Here is a 16,524-nt window from a genome sequence, read left to right as displayed (position 1 = left end):
TACCACCAAAACAAGCATTACTGATATTATCAATGTTAAATTTTGTATCAAAGCAACAAAATAAGATTTTTTTTTTTCTGTATTCCTGCAAAAAGTCCCCTATCGCTACCTTGGCCTCTGCCTACCTGGGTCAGCTGCAAGTATCTGGAAGGTTTCCCAGAGCACTGGGACTAAAACAAGGATGTGACCAAACCTGCTGCTCCGAGGCAGGCAGAGCCAGTTTTAGTGAGGGTTCTCTAGAGGAACAGAACCACGGGATGGATACATGTACACACACACACCAGCTTTAAAATAACAACAACAGCAGAATTTCATTCAAGAGCTGAGAACCTGGCTGTTACTTGGTCCTTGAGGTTGCCCCACAATAGCTGTCTCCAGGCAGACATCAACCATGGTTTCTCCATCTACAACCATAACCAGGCAGGGTATTTCAGTAGACCTGATCTGACACCTGAGACACCGAAGGTTCTTGAAGAACCGCTGGTACTTGGTCTGTGATGAAAACCTAGAGAGGCTGATTCTGCAATCATAGAAGGAACTGGAAACAGCAGCAAGAGGAGGAGAAGCAGGGCAAGTCAACTTAGTAGCAAAGGAGGAGACGATCTTCCTCTTGCCGTGTCCTTTGATATGTGAAGATTCTCCCACAACAGGGGTGGGCCTTCCCACATCAGGACAGATCTTCAGGGTAGGCTCCCTACATAGGTGATTCTAATTTTGTTGACATCAAAACCAACCATACAATACCCAGACCTACAAATGCCCAACAATGCTGTGCCTCATTTCCTTCTCATTTGGAGAGCAGATGTGATACGCAATGTAAAACACAAAAATCAGTAAGAGACTTTTCCCTCTTAAAGCCCTAAAGCAGATGTGGCACATCTGTAATTCCAGCCTGTGGGAAGAAGAGGCAAGAAAATCAGGAGTTCAAGACCAGCCCTAGCTACATAGTGAGTTCAAGGCCAGCCTGGGATAAATAAGAGCCTGTCTCAAAACAAGCAAGTAGTAATAATATATTTTAAATTAAAAACACTAAAGCGCTGGGCGACAGTGGCGCACGCCTTTAATCCCAGCACTCGGGAGGCAGAGGCTGGCGGATCTCTGTGAGTTCGAGACCAGCCTGGTCTACAGAGCTAGTTCCAGGACAGGCTCCAAAGCCACAGAGAAACCCTGTCTCGAAAAACCAAAAAAAAAAAAAAAACACTAAAGCGTAACAGAAATTTGAATTATTTGCAAGTGTTTTGCCTATTTTCTTTCCATCTGAAATGCTTTATTCTATGGTTACTAATCACTTTTCAGTTGCTGTGAGATGGCTTAGCGGTTATAGGCACTGGCCGCTCTTCCAGAGGACCTGGTTCAACTCTCAGCACCCACTTGACGACTCAGCCATCTGTAACTCCAATTCCAAGGGATCTAATGTCCTCGTCTCATACCCACAGACACTGCATGCATGTGGTACATAGACACACATGCAGGCAAAACACTCCTACATAGAAAAGAAAAATAAATCAAAACCAAAATCTTTCAAATTAAAAATAAATAAATAAATAAATAAAACACTCTGGCCAAAAGCAACGTAAAGAGGGGGGAAGGTCTACATTGGCTTATTGCTCCAGAGGGAAAGGGCTCGTCATGGTGGGGCTAGCATGGTATTGCAGCAGGATCAGGAAGTTGGCTAATCACATTTTAGCAGCATACAGGAAACAGAAGGAGAGAAGAGAAATCGGGCCAATGCTGTAATCCTTCAAAGCCCGTCACCAGTGATGTGCTTCCTCCAGCAAGGCTCTGTCTCCTAAGATTCCATTATCAAACAATGCCACCATCTGGGGACCACTTGTTCAAATATGTGAGCCTATGGGGAAGATAGTCCCTTTAAATCGCTACACTATCCAATCCTGTCACCCCTTACCCCTTTTTAAACAGTGCAAGCCATCAAACACAAATGCTTAGCTCCCTCTCCAGGCCAGGGCCTCACACATGTAGGCAGAGATTAAATCCCTCTCCGGCCCAGGGCCTCACACATGTAGGCAGAGATTAACTCCCTCTCCGGCCCAGGGCCTCACACATGTAGGCGGTACTTTGCTCCATCTCCGGCCCAACGTGAGCTTTTAGAGAGGATTCTTGGTCACTTTGGACACACACCAGACTAAAGAGGCTCATGAGCAGGTCATAAATCTCCTTGAGGAATTTCACTTCCTTGGGTAGTGGCACTACAGGAAGTCACAGCAGGAGGTCAGTGAGGGCCACACCCAGGCCATGAAGATCCAAGAAAGCCTCCTGCTGGCTCTTCTGTGGGGCCCCAGTGGCTTCCCTGGTGTCCAGGGCTTTGTCCTCTGGAGAGGAGTGATCTGGAGGAACTGCGGCATCCCTAAGACCTTTGGCACCCTCTGGCCAACAGGAGGAAGAGAAGGCCAATCTTTGGGAATAAAGGCCCAGAGAGGAAGGTACAGGAACCCACAGATGCAAACTGGACCAGCCTACTGCAGCTTCCAGCTATAGAGACTCATTCTGACAAACTGGCAGGCCACAGTGGGTGGGCAGAAAGGAGTTTATCACCCAGAAAGCTTTGTTGCTGGTTCTGCAAGCAAGCAGTTGGAGAAGATGCCCTTGGAGCTTGACCCTGGAAAAGAGAATGGAGGATCGTTGGGGGTTGGAAGAGAGGGAGTTTCTGGGTTGGATCTATCTCAACACAGTTGAAGCAAGAGACGGATCCCAGCTCCCCACTGCCACGACAGCCTGCTTATTCCTCTTCATTTCAGGTGTCATCTCAGAACCACAGTCTCTTGGGTTCGACTTCACCCCTGGTAACAACGCTGCCAAATCTCTTGAAGTGTGATATTTGTCTTTCTGTTTGGCAAGGTTTGACGTGACAGAGCATGCACCTGGGACTCCTAAATGTTGTTTTTGGTTGGGTTGAAATCACATTCTTTTCCTATTCTGTGGCTGTTGTCTGTGCTGTAGAGCACAGGCCTATAGCACGTAGGAGGCTGAGGCAGAACTGTGAGCCCTTGGCCAGCCTGGGCTGCATAAAAAGTATAATGATCCAAAGAGGAGGGAAATGGTTCTGGAACTCCCCAAGAACAGGACGCCCTTCCTCTTTTAAATGTCTATGAATTGGTTTGAATTCCCATGAAGTGTGTTCACCTGCCATCTTTCAGAATGAACTTTAAAGGAACAAGATGTTGGTCTGCCATTTGGACGCTTTAACTTGCTATTTTTATTTAATTCGGTACTCAAATGTTAGGAAACCAGATGACTTATCCTGGAATTGAACCAAAACTTAGAATAACAAATATTTACGCAGTACTCACTAAGTGTCAGGAACTGTTCCCAGCCCATTCTGCATCAGCCCCGTCTTCCAAGAACCCTCGTGGGAGAGTTGTATGGCTTCACTGAGAGTGACGTAAAGTATCACATTTGCTACCAGGCCCTCGGGACCATAATCTGTCACCTTTGCTTCCCTCAGAAGGAAATGAGGAAACAGAGATTGGAGAGAGAGAGAGAGAGAGAGAGAGAGAGAGAGAGAGAGAGAGGATTTACTTACAGTTTGTCCAAAGTATGGAAAGAAAAAGCTAATTTTTCTCTCCCCTGTGACCATGGTGGTCTTACAGCTTATAGAAGGCTGTGAGAGAAGCGGGTCTGCAGCTCGCTGTGAGGCAGTTTGAGAAGTCCTTTCCTGCGCACACGGCCTTGCGCTCATTCATGTCTCTATTCTTGGCATCTGCATCATCCTCCATCCCCCCTACTAGCCGAGATCTCTACTGCTATGCAGCCAGGACAGGAAGGTGCTGGCAGAGGGTCGGACCAATGAACTTCCTGGTGTTGCTTACAATTGCAGGAGGGCTGCCTGGCTGGGCCACTTAAAAGTCCTCACCTCCTTGTCAACCTTTCTTGGCTTTAGCTCCTCCCTCCAGCATCCTGTGTTGTGTGAGGAGGTTGCTTATTAGTCCCGACCGCCCAGAACCGAAATAATCACACAGAATCACACAGAAACTGTATTAATTAAATCACTGCTTGGCCCATTAGTTCTAACTTCTTCTTTGCTAGCTCTTACATATTAATTTAACCCATTTCTAGTAATCAGTATGTCGCCGCCATGAGGCTGTGGCTTACCTGGGGGTGGCTACAGGGCTTCTCCCTGACTTTGCCTCCTTTCTTCCAGCATTCAGTTTAGGCGTGTGCCCTCCCGCATCGTCATCTGTGTGCATAGCTCTGCTATAGACCCAAAGCGGATCCTTTATTAACCAATGACAGCATACAGAGAGGAAAACCCGCATCAATCTTGTGCTGGAAAGAGAAAGAAGCGACTAGAACCCCAGATGAGGACCTCTGACTCTGCTAACCCTTCTACGAGACAATGTCAACAGCCTCACCATTAACTGATGGAGGAGGGTCATTTGTCTATGTGTTACTTTCATTGGTTAATAAAGAAACTGCCTTGGCCTTGATAGGACAGAAAATTAGGTAGGCGGAGTAGACAGAACAGAATGCTGGGAGAAAGAAGCAGAGTCAGGCATTCACCATAGCACTCCTCTCCAAGATGGATGCAAGTTACAATCTTACTGGTAAGCTACCATCTCGTGGTGCTACACAGATTATTAGATATGGGTTAATCAAGATGTGAGAGTTAGCCAGTAAGAGGCTAGAGCTAATGGGCCAAGCAGTGTTTAAAAGAATACAGTTTCCGTGTAATTATTTCCGGGCACAAAGCTAGCTGTGTGGGAGCCAGGCGGCAGGAACCCAGCCCGCTGCTCCACACTACACATCGTGGGTGGTGCCATCCTTAGGCAGGTGTTTCTGGGGTGTATAAGAAACCAGAGAGCAAACCAATAAGCAGCACTCCTCCATGGCCTCTGCATCAGCTCCTGCCCTGGAAGAACACAGAGGGTGACTGAGGGCAAGAAGCCACCCACTAAATTCTCCATATTTGAAAATCCAAGTTGATTTGAAGAGAGAGAGGCTTAACAAGACAATTAAACAGAGCTTTAGAGGTGCAGTCGCTAATTAATGTTTTGTTGAGAATCAATGAACAGGCCACAGAAACCCCTCCAGGTAATTATATGTAACCCCCCCCCAGGTCATAATTCACTATATGAAAGACTGTTGAGCGACTCCCATTTCCCTAGGTATGAAGTGCGGGGTGCCATCCTCTGCTCAGGGGACACCACTGGTTGCCCAGTCAACAGCCCTTCCCATCCTCATTGGCATTTTCTTCCTCCTGCTTGGTTTTGTTCTCTTTCCTTCCAGGGGCCATGTGTAGATGTGTATGTTAAGTTTCAAACCCAGGACCAACAGCCGAGATGCCTATTTAACCTATCCAAGGGCACTCGGCCTCCAGGTTCTCCCAGCATCCCTCAGTCCCTACCTGTTACAGGGTATGGCTAGCGTACACCCTCTCTCCTGAGCTTTCCAGGCCAGGGGTTTGGCTGCCCTTCCCCCAGAGGCTCCTCCCTACATGATCCAGACATTTTTGGTTACCTGCCCTTTGGTACCTTTGCCCTCTTTGCTGCTGCACCTCATCCCCCTGTTCCTCTCCTCTCCCTCCTCACATGGCCCAGCTCCATCTGGTCATGTCCCCTCTGGACTCCCCATATGTCCCTGCCTCTGGTTCTGCTCTCCCGTAGATCTGCAGTAAGCTTTCTTCTCCTCCACACCTAGGAGCTGTCAGGTCCTTCCTTCCGCTTTTCATTTTTACGTTCAGTCTAAGGAACTCAGGAGAAGGCTCTGGTGACTGGAGCCTGTATCCTGCTGACTCATTCCCGGCTCCTGAGTTCATTTTTGTTTGTTTTATTTTATTTTGAGACAAGATCTCTGTCTGCGGTCCAGGCTGGCCTGGGATCCATTGCATAGCCCAGGCTGGCCTCAGACACAGAGCAGTCTGCTCTCTGAGCCTCCCAGGTGCTGAGGTTACAGGGATGAGCTGCCAACCTCTGGTTCCCACAGAGGTAATTTGAAGACTTTGTTGCTGAAGAACATTTCTTGATTTAATTACTCCCTAGAAACCTCTATCATTTTCTGCCGTAAGCTTCAAAGTGAGGGAAAATCCAAATTCCCACAAATTCATTTCAACTTTGAAAGTCTAGAAACATTGTTTGGAGTGATATGGAGGGACCGAGTCCTTTTGTGGGATAATGGCAAATTCTGGGTGGGACAGGAAAGGTCTCAGATGTGGGGGAGGGGGGCAGATAGGACAGAAACAAGGCAAATTAAAGATTTAAATTGTCAAATATTTCATATTATTGTTGTGTGTGGACATACGCGTGACAGCACACATCCCACTGACCATGTGTGAGGACAGAGGACAACTTCTGGGAGATGGTGCTCCCCTTCCATCAGGGGGGTTCCAAGGACTGACCTTGGGCCGTCACACTTGACACAAAGTTCCTTTCTTCCCTAAGGAATCTTGGTGTCTTTCATCTATGGATTTGTTGACTTGACAATTACTATATTATAAAATCTTGCAAGCAAAGAGAAAAAGAGATTTGAGAAGTGAATGCTTACAAAACTCTTCTTCTAAAACCAACAGGGGTGATAGAACTGTCAGAAAGAATAGACCGGATGGATTAAATGTGTGTTAGAGAGGACGGGTGAGAGGGCTCAGCAGGAAAAGGGCTGTGTAATACTGGAGACCTGAGCGCAGTCCCTGCCCACACATGAAGATGGAAGAAAAAAATCTCCACAAACTTGTCTCAGACCTGCATGTGTGAACCACGGCACCTGCACCCACACTCACACACACACCATACACGCTTGCGTGCACATGTAACAATAATTTAAAAATTTAAATGTGTACTAGCGAGATGAGTTACCCAGAGCAATTATTATTGCAAATTAGCAAAGTATAAGCACTTATGTATCAATGTGGAAAGATAACTGCAGAAGTGTGGGATCTCTAAAGACAAAGGGTTATATAACCGCTATGACAGGAGAAAAGGTATTTTAAATAAGACACTTGTGCTAGCAGAGATTCAAAACAATGGTTCTCAAATAATTAAAATTCCCTCATTCTGGGGGAGGGAAAGGCTGAAGCCTGGGGGCAGCCAGAGAAAGAACCAGAGATTTCACAGTAAAGACAACTTATCGGACAATCTTGCTGAAGAGACAGACCAGTGCTGAGACACTTAAGGGTCAGTGAAGGGCAGGAGCCCATTGTGATCCGGACTACTTAGTTACACACACCTCTCTCACACTCAACAGGATACAGCTTATGTTCATGGAACCTTCCCATAGTGGTGGGGTCACTGGGCCTCTTTGTTTGTCCCCCTTCCCAATGAGGCTGCATTGGAAGGTCTCCCTTCTCCGTTTCTTTCTATCGTTGCCACTTTAGCTGGCAGATTGCTGTAGGTTTGCAAGCCTCGCTTGTTAGAGCAGCCAGGACCCAGGTTATAACCTAGTCTATTAAACACCCAGAGCGCTCAGTTTTAAGAACTGGAAAGCGCCATTCAACAAAGCAATCGACCTAGGCAATGAGATTAGACTCTTTAAAGACTGATCACGCGCGCGCGCGCGCGCGCGCACACACACACACACACACACACACACACACACCAAGATGTTCTTAGTTGCAGAATTAAGAAGACCACATTTTATCAACATGAACCATCTTCAACCACATCCTTACAAGAAGTCTGTATTCAACAAGTCGGAGAGGTTTCCCATATAAACACGAGGTGGTTCAGATCAAGCAGCATCCAGCGGAGGACCAGCAACTGCTTCTTCCTCATGGGATGAGGAGGATTTCCCAGAAGTTACCAGTGAACTTATTTTTAAGCCTCTTATTGGCCAAGTTGCCTCATCTGCTGTTTCTTAAGCCGACCTGTGGTACAAAAGAGGAGTTTCCTAACAAAATGTGTTTTCAGATGTCCATGGGCAGAGCTGGGATTACAGCTCAGTGGTAGAACCCATGCACGAAGGCCTGGGTTTTAAGAGACAGGGAGGGAGGGAAGGTTATGTCGACGGCTGATAATCTTTATGTGTGCTTTTTATATATTATACATATACACATGAATTGATGAAATACAAGAAGATAAATAAGGTCATTGTTTTCTGTGTGGGTGGACCTTTGCAAGTTAAAATAAAAATATTGGCAATGCTTTTTATATCTTTATAACAAGCTTGTCGTATTTTTATAAGTAACAGGCCATATCTTTTTATTTATTTTAAAAATAAAATAATTTAGTGGCTGAGATAGCTCAGAGATTGAGAGTCCTGGCTGCACTTGCAGAAGACTTGGGTTCAATTCCCAGCACCCACGTGGGGCTCACAACTGACTATAATTCCAGTTTCCAGGGGGAGCTGATGCCCTCTCTGGCCTCTTCAGGCATCGCATTTATGTGGGGCACATACACTGTAACATACAGGTAAAACACACATACACATTAAAAATAAATTAATTAAGAAATGAAATCATTTAGAATTGAATGCAGGCAAAGGGAACCAATTTCATGCAAGAAGTGGACCAGCATTGATAAAACGAGTAAAGGCTGTGACTGCCGAAGGTGCCCGAGTCTGTACCAAGGGAAAGAATCTACTCCAGGCTGGGGAAAGCACGGTGGTAGAGTGACTTGTCTCCCATGTGTGAGTGCCTGTGTTCAATCTCAGTGTCGCAAGACACGTGTGTATGTGTGCACGCATACACACAGCTTTCCAAGAAGCCCTTCTATGTCAGACCATGTGCCGTTTAAAACAAAACTAAACTAAATACTATGAAATCAGATGTGATGGCCCATCTAGCTCAGAGTGCCACATTCAGAAGCATGGGCAAGAGGATCTTGAGTTTGTAGCCAGCCTGGGTCATATTGTGGGAAGAGTTATCTAGTAAGAGGTTAGTGTGCTTCGATTTATTCACTTGGAATTCGGATGTGAAAATTAGCAGTCTAAGTAGAAAGCAATAGGTTCAAAACTAAAATACAGTTTGTACTCTAAAATTAAGTGAAAATATTTACTCTAAAAGAGTAGTAAAAAGAAAACCAACCACCTTGAAGTTACTTTTTGGGTTAGTCTTATTTTGCTTTGTTTAAAGACATGGTCTCCCATGACCCAGAGTGGCCTTGAACTTCTGATCTTCCTGCCTCCACATTGCAAGTGCTGGGATTACAGGGATCCATGGCTACATCCAGATCTCGTATGTTGTTTTAATTCATAAAAAATCAGATTATGAAAGTAGGTCATGTGCATTGAAAGAAAGCCAGCTATAGTAAAAGCATGCCCAGTTTTCTCTGCAGGACAGAGCCTGCCTATCTCCTCCTCTCTTGTCTCTTCACTCTGTCTGACACCCATGAGGGGCTCTCAACCCTCACCTCCGTCCTGTTCCCAGTGACAACCACAGTCAACAGGCCAAGGTGCGGCACTGTCAATTTCTCCAGCACAGAGTTTTGAAAACAAGTATTTCAATGTTAGGATGTTTTTGGATGCATTTAAAAATTGCCAAAATAGTACAAAGAATCCCCAAACTCCCACAGCCACTTCCCTGTCATCAACATCTCGTGTCAGTATGATCTCCTTTTCACAGTTGACGAGCCCGCAGCGACTGTATCCCATGCTGGATTTGCACATCCTTTGATTAGACTCAATGCTCCTTCCGGCTCCAGGGTCCAGTTTGGGATCCCACCCTATGCATTTGCTCAGTACATCTCCTGAAGCCCCCCCCCCTTGGCTACGACAATTTCTCAGATTTTCCATAATTTTTTATGTCTTTGGGCACTGATTTTGCATTTTGCATCCCCTCATTTGGGATATGTCTGCTGTTTGATTAATGATGAGACAGGAGTCGTGGGTTTAAAGAGGGGACCATTCTCAGCATATTAGGCTAAGGATACACACTATCACCATGACTCAACAATATTGATGCTGACTTTGCCTCCTATGCAGATGGATTGCTTTGTACACACTGACAAATGACTTCCCTGTGTTTTTCATGTCCAGGATCAGGGGGGGGGGGGACTGGGTGTGGCCCGGGGTTTTAATAGTAGCTTAGTCAGCATGACTTGGGAAGTCTAAACACGCAAGTGGCTTAAAAGACTTGCGACCTTCGTGCTGGCTACGGGCATGAGAGGAGGATGTAGAGAGAGGAATCCAGAGAACCTGCCTACTTCTGCCTCATGCCAAACTCACAAGAGATGCTTGCCAAGGACCAAGACCAGCTGCCAACAAAGCTAAACGCCCAAACCTCTTCCCAATGAACAGCAGTGACCTTCCATGGTGAAGCTTGAGTTTTGAGCTCCTGTCTCTTGCAAGGGCCTGCCTGTGCCTGGTGATTCATCCCCAGCATTCATCAGGGCTGTGAGAGTTCAGAAAGACTCGGCTAAAACACAAGGAATTAGAAAAAGAAAGCGAGGAATTAGATCTGAAAATTTCCCCATCACACAGTAAGGCTTTCTTGGATTCTTCCTTGCCTTATTCAAGTGAATTATGAACCAGAATTCAAATGATTTTTCCTTGAATAGAAGAATCCGGATATGGGTTCCCCCACCCCCTTTATACTGGCATACTAGGCAAATTGAAGTAACTCAAATAGATGACAGAAAATAATAATAAAAGAATAGAATTATTTAATACTTACTAAGCATTTTATCATGTTCAAGTAGGCTATCTAGGATCCTGTAGCTACCCACCCAGACCACAGCAAGACCTTAGTTCATAAAAGGAAAAAAAGCATGGTGATTAGTTTATGTGCCTGCCTCATTTGATCCTCAACAATACCATGGATCTGTTAGCTATAGTTTGTAGATGAAACAAGACACCCAATGATTAAATGAGCCGAAGATCACAGCACACAGGTGTGACGCAAAGGGTAGAGCACCTCTCCCTCCTCATTCCACACTGCTGCCCCATTCAAACCCAGCCACGCTGCATCTCCACTGGCCAATAAACACCACACCCTCTAGCTACACACACTGCCGTGATCACCACGGTATCCGTATAGAGGGCGGGACAGGAAGCCATTATATAATCCTGCTACACTGCCCAATCACCTCAGGTCATTAATAGTGCTAACAGTGTTCCCAACAGCTTTGCAAAGTGCTAAGAACTGGAAGCTGGATGTCACAGGGTCCCAGAAAAAGGACTTACCATTGACTCCCTTATTCCCAAAAAGATGGGGGACTCAGTAGTTCCTGAACAGGAGCAGACCCAAGGCTATTGGAAGAGCACTATCAAAAGAAGGCCTCTCTGGCAAGGATAATAATGACCTCAAATGCATGGGGATTTGAAGGTAGAGGACACGGCATGGGACATGCCAGTAATATTCAAAATGCTTAATTAGTTCAGTCTCAATCCATCAGAAAAAGCCCTCCACCCATCAGGAGACAGACAGAACAGTGACTAACAACAAAGCGATGTTGAACAGCACCTCAGAGGTAGGGTAGCAAGTGCCCAAGGGGTCCTGCATCCCCATAGGTTGGCTTGTTGCTCTTCTGATGTTGCGGGTACCGGGTGAGCTTCTCACTGGGTGGGAATACTCCATGGGAAAGAATGCTTGATACTAGTTAGTGCTTTTAAAAGCCTTGAAGTTCAGCCGGCAGCATTATTTATTTATAGACCTAGCAATGTCTTGTGCTAACATAAAACACATTTCCACGTTAATTTTAGTTTATACTTAATAAGCTTCGACATTTGACAGATTTTGCACCTAAAATAGTCAACACTTCACAAGTCTGATTAAATTCCTTTAGAGATTTCAAATCACATACATTTGAATACATAACATTACCGAATTATAACGAATTATAACAAATATAACATTACTGAATTATCTGAAAGAACTTCAGACATCCAAAGCAGACCTAGAAATCTAGTGTGTGAAACTTCATGATTCTAGGAAAGTTGATTTACACATTTTATAAGTAAACCAGGTTATCTTAATAATATAAAGCCTCAATTTAAAAAACAACAACTAGGGGCTGGAAACATGACTCAGTGCTTTAGAGCACTTACTGAGGAACTATTTGGACCTGGGTTCAGATCTCAGAATCCACATAACAAGGGGATAATGATCTTTCACAAACCCCAGTGCTGTGGAGAACAAAGACAGAAGGGCTCATAGGCTTGCCAGCTGCCAGTTTAGCCAAAAAACACGAACTCTGGGTTCAAAGAGAAATCCCGCCTCAGAGTAACAAGATGGAGAGTAAGAGAGGCTACCCAATATCCCCTCTCTGACTTCTGCACATACACACAGAAGCACATACCTATGCACATGTGTGTGTAGGTACCACATAACAGAGAGAGAGATCCTTATGAGTAACACGAAGATTAAAATGTTATATCTACATAGCTTATCAAGGTTTTTGTCTTATTGCTTCATCCTAGAGTTAGGATTGTTTGCGTAGCCAAAGGGAACAGAGCGATTGTTTAAAGGTTATCATATCAACTGAATTCATGAGCTCTAGATATTGAGGTTCCCTAGGGTTCTGTCTTTGAACTTCCTATGTCTCTATACTTCCTGGTCACCTCGGCCAGTCCCACAGCTTTAAATCCTGTGTGCCGGTGAGTCTGTCCTATATCTCCATATCCAGCAGGTGCTAGTGTTATTTACCCATATTTCTGGTCCTCCTTTCCCAAACATCAACAGCCCTTCCTCATCCTCTTAAAGATTCATCGTGACCACATGACTGACTTTGGCTAAGAAATGTATTTCATTGCTAGTGTGAGACTTCACCTCTTTCTCTTGCCGTAGCAACAGTTCCGATACTAAAGCCCCTCAGTCGGCATCACAGAGGGGAACCAACATGGCTCAGAACCCTACCATGAGGAATAGTTCAGTGAGACGCCGGGAAAGACCTTCTTCCTGCCTCTAGAAAGACTTCAAATGCTAGCTCAGCATCTTCAGCCAGATGAGTAGATAGCCATTTCAGGACTAATAAACTCTTGGCTCAATTTCTACTCTCCCTTCCCACCCTCCAGAAATCCCTGTGCAACTCGACCTCCCTGTATCCGCTAAATATCGTTTCCCTCTCTCCAAGGGCCCATGCTCCAATCAGTCTTCCTTATCCCTAGACTTCTTGCATCCTTTAGCAAGTCCTTGTGGCTCTATCTTACATATATGTTCAGAGGTGAATAGTGCATCACCGTCTCTTATCTCCCTGACCCCAGGCTCCTTTCCCTTCCATAACCACAGAGCTCCCTAAGATCAGTCAAGAATACTCAAAACTCTCAAATGGCTCTCTATGTCAGTCACAGTGAAATCCAAAATTCTTAACCAATCTTTAAAGTCCTCTACATATATCTCTGACTGCAGACATTTCCAAAATGCTCCTGGAGGCAGAACTGCCCTTCTGAGACATGGTGATTGTATTGCGAGTAGACAGACAGGTGCCAGTCTGTTGAACAGCAGCATCCTCTAAGATGAAAACCTTCCCGGTTGGAGGGAAGTTGAAGACACAGAGTGATAAAGGGGAGGGGATGCATTCTGCCCTTCGGGGAAGCTCATTAAGATTAAGAAGGAAACAACTCAATGATTTCAGGAAGTCCCTGAAACTGACCACATTCACTAGGCTCCTCCCTCCCCAACCACATGTAAGCAAAAAGGACTGCAGAGACAAGAGGCTCAGAATAACTGAACCCCCTGGAAAGGACACGCCCCAGCATGCTGAGCTGTCTGCAGGCTGTGCAGTAAGTTTCAGGCTTCCAGCTTCCATGTGTGCATGTGTGTGTATACATAAGTATATATGTCATGTGTACAGGTGCCCCCAGAGGCCAGAAGAGAACATCAAATCCCATAGAGCCAGATTTGGAAGCCAATGTGAGCTGCCCAATATGGGTCTTGGGGAGCAAATCAGGTCCTCTGAAAGAGCAACAAGCGCTCTTCACTCTTCACTGCAGAGCCATCTCTCCAACCCTGGGGAAGATTTATCTTGACTAAGAGTTTCAGAATTTTTTGCTCCATCACTTTGGGGAGGCATGGTAAGGTAGCTCAGATCAGTTCCCAGAGGCGGGATAGTGTGGCGGAGGCTGTTCAAATCACAGCACACAGAGAGATGGAAAGCAAGGGCAAAACCAGCAGCAGGAGGAAGCTTCACAAGCCTGCTCGTAGGACCCTGCTTCCACCGGATAGGCACCACCTCAGACGTTCCACAGGTCATGGGTGTGGTGGGGGGATCTCAGCCATGCTTGTCCCATCTGGGGTGGCCTGATTGACACCTGTCCTGGGAGAACCCACACTATAATGACCGGGAGGACTCGTGTGTGTTCTGTGTGAGTGGGTGAGCCCAAGCCTGTTCTCATGGCAATGTAAAAGGCAAGTTATAGGCCATGTAGAAACCCACTGGAGACTTCTGCCTCCCTCAGGTGAGCTCGACCCATTGGTTGGAGAAAATTCCATGGCTTGGACCAGATTCAAAACTGGACTTAGCCAACCACTCACAACTTTTCATATCAGATCATCATCCACTCTTTTCTTCATAGAGTCTGAAATTACAGAAAGACTCTGAATCACAGGCAACTTAAACCAGGAAGGATTTTCATCATGGCCACTCATGAGTTAAAGACATTTTTAGCTCTGTACAGTGAGTGACCCAGGACCCTGTCTGTCTGTGACAAAGATTAGGTATGTTACAGACAATAAAGAATCTATATTTCATTGGTACATCAAAATTATTTCTTGACTCTTCAAACCCATTTCACACAAAATTTAGGACATGCTTGTTTTGAAAATAAATTCAAATAGATTCAGTTATTCCTGTAATAACGTCGCTTATTTTTAGGCCAACATTCTTTATTTAAAGTGGAGGGGACATCTGCTATGTTCCGGGTTGGTGGCCAAGAATTACCCTACCTGAACCCACCTGTGCCTGTGTACAGCCTCAACTTTCATAGCTAGCATACCAGAAAGTGGGTGGAGGAGCCCAGTCACAGGTCACAGTGACCTCTCTATGATTGTCATTTGTGTCTCTCTGCTAAGGCTACCCACCCCTGTAGTACCACACGATCGAGGCTGAGGCCCAGGCTGCGTCCTTTGTTCATTCTTATAAGCAACTGTTTTTTAAGCTTGAGCATTTTTTAATATAAATGAGTTTCCAGAATAAAGCAGTGGCCACCAACACACTTGTCAGCCAGTTTCATGAATTTTAACACCTTGCCCCTTCCACCCACCTCTCTGCACATGCCACATCTGGGACCCGTGTGCAGATGCCGTGAACTTCACCCCCAAAGACTTCTCTACCCTCTCACGAACGAGGCCACGGTTCCACTACCCAGAGCACTGACGTCACACCCAAAACCCTCACCTAGTCCATAAAATCTTTGAAATCCACGCCTAGTCCATAAAACGTTTGAATTCCACGCCTAGTCCATAAAATGTTTCCCGGTTGGGTCATGACTATGCTTCAGTTCCCTTTCAACCTACACTTCACTGCATCTGGTTGCTACATCGCTTTCATTTATTACCTGAAAGAATATGCGCATATAGCGGCAAGCCACTGCAGCGCTGTGCGTTCATAACTGATAGCCCAAGACCAAGCTAGCCAAAATCCCAGCAAAACCGGGATAGACAGTCTCTGGGCCCCGCCCATACTGAGCAGCTATGGGCAGCTGTTAGTTTCTGTGGAAAGAGAATCATTCTCTGTAATGAGTAGGGCCGATGATAGCAATTCCACGCTCTGGTGGATGCTCTCATACCTGTGCATTTATAGGCAGCATTAGCTAGATTTAATGAGTATTTAAAGAGAAAGACATGAAGTTCATTGTGGGATGGGTTGGGGATATATGGGAGAAGCTGGAGGATATTCCCATATATATACACACATATATATGAATATGAGGGATGAAATTCTCAAAAATAAAGAAAAATTTCAATTTAAATTTACTTACTGATTTTATGTTTATGGATGCTCTGTGTATATATGTGTATAAGTATAATCATTTATGAACAACTGGCCAGTATGAAAAGGCAAGTGATTGTAGCTTCCTCCTCCTTGGTATTTACAGCCTGAAGACAGCTGCCCAGAGAGACCTCCTACCCTAGCCTAGCTAACTCCTCTCTGCACTGCACACAGGAAACAAGCTGAGGTTCTAGGCCGCTGCGTGGTTGGTGCAGCTCCATCCCAGTGCGTACAGCCCACCTGATTTCAGCTTTTGTTTGTTCTTTCACCCCGCCCATGTCCCTAGTCACGCCAAGTCTCAGCCAAACAGGATAAGGTAAACAGCCAGGGCTCTTAACTGCTGAGTCATTTCTCCAGCCCGAAGGAAAGAAGAAAATGTATGTACAGATGGTTGGGTCCTGCTCCAGAATTACACAAATATTGATATTGTGTTTTGTTTTGTTTTGTTTTGTTTTAAACAGGATCTCATATATCCTAGGTTGGCCTCAGGCTTGCAGTGTAGCTAAGGCTAGCCCTGCACTCCTGATTCTCCTGCCTCCACCTCCCAAGCATCGGGAATACAGGTATGAAGCACCAGTCCTGGCTTCCTTCATGTGTAGCATTCAGAATCTGTAATTTGTTATCATTTCAAATCCTTTCTGCAACAGCCAAGCTGGGGACCACTGGGTTCTCCTTGTACCGGTTAAAGGTATCCACGTATATCTCTCCCGGT

This window comes from Alexandromys fortis, unplaced genomic scaffold (genome assembly GCF_014885135.2).
Source record: "Alexandromys fortis isolate MF-2015 unplaced genomic scaffold, M_Fortis_MF-2015_v1.1 scaffold_7, whole genome shotgun sequence".
NCBI lineage: Eukaryota > Metazoa > Chordata > Mammalia > Rodentia > Cricetidae > Alexandromys > Alexandromys fortis.
Note: the sequence above shows the minus strand (reverse complement) of the source record.